The sequence below is a fragment of the Varanus komodoensis genome, unplaced genomic scaffold (genome assembly GCF_004798865.1).
Source record: "Varanus komodoensis strain SLA01 unplaced genomic scaffold, ASM479886v1 scaffold31, whole genome shotgun sequence".
Taxonomy (NCBI): Eukaryota; Metazoa; Chordata; class Lepidosauria; order Squamata; family Varanidae; genus Varanus; species Varanus komodoensis.
The window spans coordinates 6,423,197-6,434,386 of record NW_025335780.1 but is presented as its reverse complement, the minus strand read 5'-3'; positions in this window follow the sequence as shown (position 1 = coordinate 6,434,386).

Below are 11,190 nucleotides of genomic sequence, written 5' to 3'. Positions count from 1 at the left end.
AAAAGAAGTGCGAGTCAAATGAGCTGTACTGCCTCTTTCTGTAGGAGGGATGGCAGGTGATGAGGATGATGGTGATTGTCAGTGCAGGATCCGGCCCTCTATATAGTAATCAAGGCCTGTTTCCTAGGTGCGTGTCCATCACCTGACTGTTCTGCATTGGATGACTGGCGGTTCAGTGTATACACTAATTTCACTGGAGAGCGCTGTTTCTGGGGTGATTGAAGGCAAAGTGAAACTTTGACCTGCTTCTTCCACCTCCTACTCCTTTGATCGACCGCCATTCACACATGCAAAGATTTACTTGATCTTGGAACCATCCAATGGCAGTCCTGCGAGCATTCCTAAGAGTACAACACGAAGAGCGAAGAAGCAGCCCGTGCATGTGTGAACTGGCCCTGGGCTGCACACCTGCTCATTTTATTTTGGAATTCCTTCCTTGCAAATGTTCTTAACGGAAAATTGAGGATAACCTGCAACCCTTCTGCATTCTAGTATTATGAGTCCCCCTATCCACTTTCTTCAGACATGCACAATTATATACACATCTACCATGCTGTAGCTTTTTTCCTCAGCTGCACAGTCTCAGCTGTTGTATTGTTTCCTTGTAGACGAGTCACTCCAAGCACTTGATCATTTTAGTTGCCTGTTTCTGCCCTTTTTCCAACCCTACAATAACCTTTTCAGGTGTGGCAACCAGAACGGTACACAATACGCTAAGGGCAGTCACACCATCAATTTGTGTGAGGATAGTAGGATAACTGGAGTTTTTGATTCCTTTCCTAATTATTTATTTATTTAAACATTTCTATGCCGCCCCTTGCTGAAGCCTCAGGGCGGCTCACAGCACAGAATAAAATACAATAAAATACAAAAATAACAATATAAAATAAATAACAATATAAAAGAAGTTGCCCTGGCCAGATTATTTTGTCCTAATGTTTTTTTCTTAATGTGGTGCGTTTTAGACTTTGTTTTAATGGATTGTTGTGAACCACTCAGAGAGCTTAGGCAGCTGGGCAGTACAGAAGTTAAATTTTAAAACAAACAAATAAATAAATAAAAATAAAGGTGAGCACTTCTACTGATTCACTAAGTGGCACCATCAAACATGTTCATTATACCTGTTTCAAACTTTGCATTTTTAAAGGCTATCTAGGAAAAGTTAAAAACAGAACTTAATTCCCCATGAACTAAGAACGTGTATTCCTCTGTGAACAGCATGCACTGAGGTTAAAATTCCGAAAGACAATTGTAATTGGGATGCAGTTCCTCTGTCCATGATTCTGGGGATAGCTATGCTTGACTGAAATATCAGAGTGACTCATCTCCTTGTGAATTGCCTGGTCCCACCTGCCATCCCACCTGCCAGCCTGCCACGGACACAAAATTCCTCTGGGCCACTTTTTGGAAATCACCTTCCTCCAACTAACAATTCATTTGGGCTCCTAACCAAAATCTTGAACATATGGTGTGATGATCCAGAAATGTAAAATGCATCAAGACGTTTCCCACCATTTTAAAGCAAAATATTAATTCATAAGCTCTGTTCCTCAGACCGACACACACAATGTTCAAGGTGAAGTGTTTTCTTTCTTACGGATAAGCTAATGCAGTTGAAGAATTCAAAGGAAATGGATTTTGCTCAGCTTCTGATTCAAAGTTAGAATCATTCTATTTGACTTTGCATTCTGAAGAAGCTACAAAACATGCACAAGTTATTTCTTTCACCTTAAGGTACATGTTTTTCTTTGATTGCTATAACACTATTGCTCTATTAATTCTACAACTGTACTAATGTCTGTAGTATATGTTTTTGTGTAGAGTCCATGACACAGTTCTCACAACATGGTAGCAAAGTGTGGGATAAATTAGTTGTAAGAAGAATGCTGTGTTTAACCTGTAAACAACCCGGGGTGTCTGGGTCTGTATGTCACACAACAATCTATGAATGGGTCGTTGCAGATAGTCTTTCATACTGGAAGTGTGCCCTTGTGGATTCTGTTTGTAGCTATGGTGTGTAAATTGAGCTGGAATCCTTAGGTAGAATTCTACTCCAACATTGCTTCTGCCGGTGGAACAGCAGGAAGTGACTTGTACTATTTTTCCTGGCCCCTGCAGCCCTGTGTGCTCCCTGCCAGGGCTTTGGTGGGCTTGAGATCCCCTTGAAACCATGTGCAGAGGCTGGAGAGGGAGAGGTAACCGGCAATAATTGCCTTGCCCCTTTCCATCCGCAAAATCATCCGCTGGATCTTGGGCCCCACCTTTCATGGACATTTCAGGACCAAGCCCATGCGGGCAGGGCTATGACAAGCTACTGGGCCCTTTGTCTCGAGGCCCAGAAGGTCCTCTGCCAGACGCTTAAGTGCACAGACTTCATCCAAAGAGGCATCTCTGATCCTGGTTCCAAGGGGCAAGGATTGCTCTCAGGTCTACTCCTCCGAAGGTAAGCCTAGGGAAGCAGGGGAGGAAGCCAAGTGCAGATCACCTTCAAACTCAGCATCCTTGCCAGCCTCTGGACCGTGTTCCAGAAGCTGCAGGATTGGGCTCCTTAATCCACAGTTATTTAAAACATCTCCACCCGCCTGAGCTGCAAAATGAGCCTTCCGGACTGGCATCCAATGAAGAGAACTGCTGCCTGCTGTGCCTTTTCCTCGCGGCAGAGTTATTGCCCCGTCTCCTGGCCCCAGCCATTGGGAGGGGACCGGGCAGTGTGATGCAGCCTTTCGATGGAGACGCAGACAATCTCAGCAAGTCTAAAAGATAGCCAGGGCGCTCCTGATCACCTGGATAAGCGAGCCCTTGGAATCCTGAAGGCAATAATGAAGGTTGCACTGGTGAGTGAAGGCTCCATTTTTGCTTTACATGGATAGCTTCTTCTGACATTCATGACTCATTTTCCATCTCAGCCTCCCAGGCGGCTTCAATACTATTTCTTATTTTGGACATGGAGGATTACTGAGAAAATAACAGGCAAGCTGGATGCATTAAGCATTTGTCATAGTATACAATCTTCTCGTTCTCTGTCATATCATGAATACAGTGCTAAGAAATATAGGCTCATCTCTTGACAGTTGTGGAGTTTTCCAGTCAAGCGGCCTTGTGCCGTAACACAAATTTATCAAAGTACAATAGATGGCCCCGTGCCTGAGAACTTTATAACAGACTTCCTTATCACCTTTCTTTTGTTAACAGAGTTGCTGCTGGGTAGAGTCCATTTTTACAAGCGCCTTCACTAAATGGCAGCCACAACAAAAACCTTTGCAGATTTCTGATTTCTGCAGCATAGTTTGAAGTGAGTTGGTGGGTGTGAATTATTTGAAAACACTGGCATGACTGAAGGTAATAAAAATGCAATATGAGATAATTAAAGGACTCGTGGCAAACGCTGGAACTGGGAAGGCATGGAAAATAACACCAAAGCTAATCCACAGGGTTATCTTTTCCAAGGTTCCTTGAAGATGTTTTAAACAAAGTTTATAATACTTTGCTACCCTTTGCTACCCTTTACTTTGCTACCCTTTGGTCCCCTGGAATCTTTACTAAAGGTTTATCAGGTGAGGAAGGAGAATACCATTAAAAATGCAATTAAGGGTGCTAGGCTATTTGTTGTGGTTTAGTTGCAAAGTCGTGCCTGACCCATGGACAACATTCCTTCATGCTCTCCAGTCCTCCACCATCCCCGAGTCCACTTAAGCTCATACCAACTGCTTAAGTGACTCCATCTAGCCACCCCATCCTCGGCCGTCCCCTTCTTCTTTTGCCACCCATCGTTCCCAGCATCAGGGTCTTGTCCAATGAGTCCTTCCTTCTCATTAGGTGGCCAAAGTATTTGAGTTTCATTTTCAGCATCTGGCCTTCTAAAGAGCAGTCAGGGTTGATCTCCTCTAAGACTGACTGGTTTGATTGCCTTGCAGTGCTAGCCTGTGGAACTTTCTAAATGAAAAACCTTCTGATCCCAGAGCCTTCTGAGAATTCAGCACTCTTCCAGGTGGTTGCCGGCAAGGTTGTAGGTGTGGCAAAGGCTTTGTTTTAGCCCTTCTGCCCTCCACTATATATAAAGGCTAGAGAGGCCTTTGGGTCCATCTAGCTATGTTGTGTACCAGAAGCAAAGACTGTGGCCAGGAGACCTTTACGAGAGGTCTGAAGAGGTCTGGTGACCAAGAGATCTGGTGGCTTCATGAACTCCTTCACCCCTTCCTGGCCTTCATTCTCAACTTGAAGTCAAAAATCAGACTTTGGGAGAGGATGTGCCATTAGTCTTTCTGTGATGGCTGGGAGGAGATAGAAGAGGATGAATCCTGAGTGAGAATTTTCACCTCCAAGTTTGCATCTCTGTCTACAAGTCTTGGAGGAGAAGTCTCCAGTATCCTACAGCCTATTAGACACTATCTGGGGATCTGCTTTGTATGAACCAATTATCTGGTAGGCAAAAATGAGAGGAAGGAAGGAAGGAAAATCTGCCTTTTGAGATAGGATTAACCTTGAAGGTGCACACAGGAGCTTCAAGAGAAAATTCTCAGTACAAGCCATGTGCTTGATCTTTGCTAGTATATGAGAGAATTTCCTGGTGGACTGTAGTTATGATCTTAGCAGGGCCTGCTTCTGAATAAATATGCCAGGATAAGGCAACATTTGTGAAATTTTTCACAGGCTTGCTTGGGAGTCAGTAAGTCCTTCTGAGATCAATGAATCTTCCACCATAGAACTGCTAGAAGCATCAAAATATATATGAATTTCAAATTACTATATTTTTATCCCACTGTACACTCGATTCAGCAAGAAATAAAGCTGATATCAGGGCAGCATAGAAAACATCAATTTACTTCAAAAGATGTACCAAGGATGCTGTTAAAAAAATTCAACTACATTAAATGAAAAGCACTACTGGGATCTAAAGGTTAGCTGATGACGGACTTTAAACAAGGTACCTGTTGGAGCCTCCCTACCAGTAGCGCACATCCAATATTGCCTCTTGCCAAAGGTTGTCTTGGCAAGCATAAATTTTAAATGGACTGAAATTTGATTTTGCTTCATATTTTTTGTGCAAATAAAAAAAATCAATCACACATCAGATACAGTTGTCTCAAATGGAGGTTGACTTCACAAGAGGTGGCTCTGGTATTAAATATAATTTACAATGTCAAGGTAAATGTTTTAAGCAAGCAGTTTTAAAAAACACTGACTTTAATAGGATGCACGACCTGGGTGCATTTTTATTTAGTCATGAACCTCTTGCTCATATTAGCATTTTCAAACAGGGCCTGCAGAGAATATAATGTCTGGCTTCAGCAGCAGATGTACATTTTAAGGTGTAGCTGTTTTTTGTGTTTTTTGCCTTCTCCCATACAGAGCATTTGTTCGCATATCACAATTTCTTCGCATTTAGGATAGTCTGAGGTAGCAACCAGAGGCTCCTGCAATCTGTTAATGCGTTGGGTTGGACATTAGCATTCTTTTGGTGCCTGCTTAGGGGGATACAGCTTGGAGAAAGTTTTTAACAGTTTGCTTCTTGCTTATTAATGAGACGAATGTACAACATGTTGCCGTCTGCCGTCTCTTCCTCCCCTCCCACCCCAGTGATTTTTCCCCACAAGGAATTTCACTGCTGGTGAAACTTTGGACATGAACTGATTTTTTTTAGGGTTTTGTAAGGTGGAGAGTAGAAAGCAAGCCAGGAAGCTTAGGAAAGGCGAGTTGCATTGCCTTAGCATTGCGTGTCCTGCAAGCATCTCTGAAAACAGGGTACCTATCAACTTGTTTCTGTATTGTAATTACTTCCCCCTCGTAATTAGTGATAGCAGCCCTGGAACATTCCAATCCACTGCTCTGCTGTTCCCTTAACTTGCAAGTTCAGGCCACTGCTATATCAGCAATCAAGCCCTCACCGTGCCCATTTGTGTCTTTGGAAACCCAGTTCTGGAACCAGGAAGGCTGGCCATGCCGCAGCCCTCAAAGGTTCCCATCATCCGGTGGCCATTCAACAGCTTTCGGTACAAGGAATGGATAGAATAAAGCAATGGCCTCAGGCTGCACAGCAGATCTGCCAGGCCCTTTGCCCCTCACGAGAACCTCACGCCCTTGCGCAGGACGGGGAATGCTTTTCTGTTGCTAGCCCTGAGGGGAGGCGGCACCGCCAGGTTTCTGTTTGCGCGACGGGATGGTGTGTGCCCTCTGGTCCTTGCCTCCGTCAGAAGAGTCTGTTGGGCTGACTCTGCTTAATTGCACAAAGTACAGCAGCACCTCGGCTCACGAACTTAATCCATTCCAGGACTCTGGTCGTGACCCAAATTGGTCGTGAGCCAAGTCAAATTTCCCCATAAGGGTCAATGTAAGTAAGGTGAATCCGTCCTGTAACTATTTTTTTTACTCACAAAAATTTGAAGCAGAGTGACAAAGAACAGCAAAGAGCAAGGCCATCTCACCCACCCCCCCGCCCCAGTGATCGTGCAGGGGGTGGGGGGAGATGGGCGCAACCGCAGGTGCACTGAGGGGGAGGCCGGCGTGGGCACAGGTGTGCTTGGGCAGGGAACACGGGCTCAATCGCGGCCATCTCTCTCCCAGCACGAACGCGGCCATCTCCCCCCCACCCCCAGCACAACCGCGATCGCACACGGGCAGGGAAGGCAGGCGCGCTCGCACACATTACCCAAGCAGAGTTCGTGACCTGAGGTAAAATTTTTATGAAATTTCTGTTCATGACCCGGTTTGGCCATGAACTGAGGCGTTCGTCAGCCAAGATACCACTGTATTCTTCAAAATAATTTTCAGGCTTTCAGGTGGTGCAGAGCCACTCCCAAGCCAAGAGCTGAATTCCTTTGGAAAAGCTCACGGGGACCACATTCTGCGTAAGGCTGGGCTATGCGGGAGGTAAAAGACGGTCGAGGAAAAGGGGCACAGCCAGAACGAAAAGGGGCAGGGCCAAGCTACCAGTAAGAGGTAAAGCTCTTTCTGCTTTAGAAGCTTAGCTGCTTTTTAGAATGGGGAAGACCTCCACCGAGCAGCAGGTGACCAGCGGGGAACGAGATGGGCACCGGAGAAATCCTGGCGGTTTCTACACCCTACTTTAAGACCCACGAGACTCTTCAAATTTTAGAGTCAAGAAGGACTATCTGGGACAGAGCAGATCTGGCTCATGGGTGTCACCTGTTCTGACTTCCACGTTGTATGGCAGAAAAGAGAAGCATGTTGTCTCTTTCACATTGGCTTTGCTGCTTGTTGCTGACGGTCCTTGTAAATGCAGCAGCGACCGTGTGTATCGAAAGAACAAAAGACTGAATGTCACTTGCTGCTGCGTGACTCAACTGCACTTCCCTGCTGGCATTTTTACATGGGGTACTTAAAAGTTTTCAGCATCAGCTGCTTTGCGACACAAGTATAAAACCTACAGTACATAGGATGCTGATTTGGATTAGGAAGGTATGGATGTTGTTTCCTCTTTGCATGGGGAGAGACTGGGTGGGCCAGGAGGAACGGGATTACTCCAGGAAAATCCACCCCTGGTTTGCCTTCCCCTCAGCTAGACTTCCAGTGTTGAAGCCTGGCTTGGGGCAAATGATCAAGGGCAGCCTGTGTCCATCCACAGGTGAGAACCCGTGAACACAGAAAGGGCTGTCCTTACAGGCTGTTCAGATAGTCTTGTCTGATTCTGAGGAGGACATGGAGAAGTCAGGGGGTCCAAGGGCTTTCAGAGGTTCCTAGTGACATTTCCCAGGTAGGCTATGAGAACCGGCCTGCTTTGGAAGGGACAGAAAGGCTCTCAGTATGGGAGGGGGAGCAGGTGTGAGACCCAGTCCTTGACCCAGGTAGGAAGTGATGGGAGAATTGAAGTGCCCAGTTATGGGAGCTCCGGCATCCCTGATGGCTTGTCCTCGAGCAGCAGACCCACCCTGAGGATGAAGGTGGAAGCTTTACTGAAAGGGAAGGACAGAAAGGAAGTTTTAGTTTGGACTCAACTCGCATGGGCAGAGTCTCCTCCCTCAACTTTGTGAAAGGCTATTTAGAGTTCATGCTGTTCTCTAACCAGTTAGTTTTCAATAAAATAATTGTACTTCAAAGGGTTCATCTTGCATCTGTTAAACAAAAAGAAAGGAGGAAATGGACCAGCTCATGCTACTCAGGACACCTACCAGTAGTTCCCTACCCCTCACATTTATGGGGTATTTAAGGGAGTGCCTTCTCTCACATTTACCTCCAAGTATGCTGGGTCACCGATTCCACTATCATCGGATGCAAGATGGGCAACACAGTCTTTTCTGGTGGTGGCTCCAAATTTGTGGACCACTCTCCTGTTAGATATGTATCAGCCTGGCTGTGTAGGCACCCTGCAAAGTCCATTTTCAAGACCTTGAGTTTGGGAGCCATTTCTGTATCAGTTATACTTTAATTTTCTGCACTTCATGCTTGGTGCACCCGTCATTTCATTTCTGTTGTGGTGGCTTTTGTTGTTGAATTTTTGTTTCAGTTTATGGATGTCACCCACCTTGAAAAAAGAATAAATAAAGAGCAAGCTCGAAATGGCCAAATAAATAGTTCCCCTGACACACACCCAGATTCCTGGGCATTTTAATCCAGCATCTCTAGGCATCTCCAGAGAACACCTTTGGGAAGAGCTACCTTGGGGCACACAAATTCATGTCAGCAGTAGCTCAGCAGAAGCATTCAGGCTGCAGAAGATGGGAAGGCTTAAGTACTGAGTTGCAGAGAAAAAGCCCACGCTATTAAGCTGAGCAACTGCACCAAAGGCATCAAACAATGAGCCTTTAACGTTGAACCAGCTTTCTGAGATTCATATTTGCAATCATAAACATCCTTTGCCACTGTCGTTCAGGCAGTAGAAAATAGTAGTTTACAGACCTGCAAGGGTAAAACTTCCTTTTCTGTGGAAAACATAACTTAAGGGCACTTGACACAATTTATCTGTTGCAATAACCGTTGAATTCTCAAGCAGTCTAAACTTCAAATGGGTGTTAGCACAACAAATAGATTTAAAGGTGCCCCGTGCTCCTCCTCTTTGACAATCTGAAAATATATCTGTGGTGTTTTGGCAGGGCTGGATTAGATGTGTTTGGAGCCCGGGCGGCAGATGATTTGACGGCCCCTCCCGCAGAAATGGAAATACACGTGTAGTGTAACTCATCCCTCCGCTATTGTGCAGGCAGCTCCTGGGCTGTACTTCACCCTGCTTTTTGTCACCTAATTCATCTTTCCCACCTCAAGAGCCCTGTCTCTTGCCTTTATTCATTTTCTTGAGCAAGGAGAGGGGGTGCATGCATCTCTGTGGTTGGGGGAAACCTATACAGGGCGGCTGCTCCTGGGTAGAAGTACTTGGAGGCAGACAGCTCCTGGGGCTGCCGTCAAGGAATGACATGCAGGGGCAGCTGCCAAGGGCCCACAGCAAGCAGGGGAGCCCAGAGAAGAAGTCCTTTGGCTCCCTCCTCTCCATCCTTGCATGTTCCTCTCCATGGTGAGGGGAAGGGACGGGAGAGGACCCTGCTTATTTTCTTGCTGGATCCCTTGCCTGACAAGTGGGCAAGTGCTAGCCATGGTGAGTAAGAGGGTGAGGAGCAGGACCAGCTGCGGGCAACGGCAATGCCTGTGTAACTGTGCATTGCTAGCATGACCAGTCACCTTTGCCGAGCTGGGAAAGGGCGGCCCTGCACCTGGATGGGGGACCACATGCTGAAATGGAGCAGAGGGCTGGACTTGACGGTCTCGTAGGTCCCTTAATGTGGACTCACTGAGGGGGACCCAGACCCATTCAGAACCTTGGCCAAGGGTTCTCGGCAACCCAGCACGGCAATTTTTCAGCTATTCTGTCTTTACCTCCTTAAGGGAAAAAATGGGAAGAAGCAGTGAGAAAACAAGGGACGGCTACAAAGGGGAGCTGCCTTGTTTGAACCCCCATCAAATTGTGCAAACCCAGCAGGAGATGACGCAATGAAAGCACTTACAGATGTGCAAGGGAACAGAGCCAGAAGGCGAAGCAGAAGCAGAGGGTGTGGGATCTCAACAGGCTCCACCTTGGATGGAGCAGAAAGTCTTTTGAGCTGGAATGATTCCATCCCCATGAAGTGGTCAGTAGAACCATTATTCATTTGAGTGCTAGTACATCGTACCTCCAAAAGGATGAGGGGTGCAAACCCTTAAGAATCTCAGAATGTATCTCAAGTGGGCTTGATGTTTCATAAGTCAGCTCCATATTGGTTGCTCACGAGTCTTGGATTTCCTTCCTTCATTTCCTTCACTTTGATAGGATACTGTTATTTCCTGGATGAAGTGTTAGTGTGTTGAGGTTACCTAACTTCAGCTATCCTCTGATTATTTGGATGGGCGTCTTCACATTTTCCCTGCCTTGCACTCCACACAGTATCTGAGATTCTTCTCCAAGTTCTTTCATCAATCGGACACTTGGGATGTCAGTACAACTGCCGGGACATTCTCGGTTGTGGCACCAACACTGTGGACATGGCTATCCAAGGATGACTTGAGGGTAGCTTGACTAGATCCTATTTTTCTGCTACTTTGCTCAGGAGTAGACCTTATTTCCACATGCCCCCCTATCCTGGCTGCTTTATATTATTTTTGTTGCCTTTATATTTTGTTCTATCATTTGTTCGGTGCTTTGGTGTTTCTTTCAAAGAAAAGAAAACCAAGGTACGAACAAATAAATGTTTTTCCTGTACTTTCCCCATCATTATTTATTAAGCGTATACATCACCGAATCCACCAGGGAACAGCTTCCTAAGTGAGATCCATCTACTTGCTTCCATGATGTCAATCCATCAGCAAGTACAAACTTTCTTGTTTTTAAAAGCTTTTGCTGGTGACTAAGGATGGGCTCTGTCAGACAGCTGGTTGCTGGGGTTAAGGTCTGGAAGTGTTTTCTGTTTTTGTTTTACTGTTACAATGTTCTTATTGATTTGTATTGAATGCATTGTATTTTTATTTTATCATTGATTATCTGCAGATCAATACTATTATTTTAAAAGCTTTATACGTATTATCTAAACAAGTGATTGAATTGCAGCAGCAGAATGCAACTGATTCCAGTTGCTGTAACACAGCTGTGGCAAAAGAGTTGCTTGTGTGATCAATAAGCAAAGACAGAAAATAAGCACGTCGATTTGATGTTTTATTTTGTATGTCTTTGTTAGCGGCTTTGAACATTTTTGCTTGGAGAGAAAATGCGGG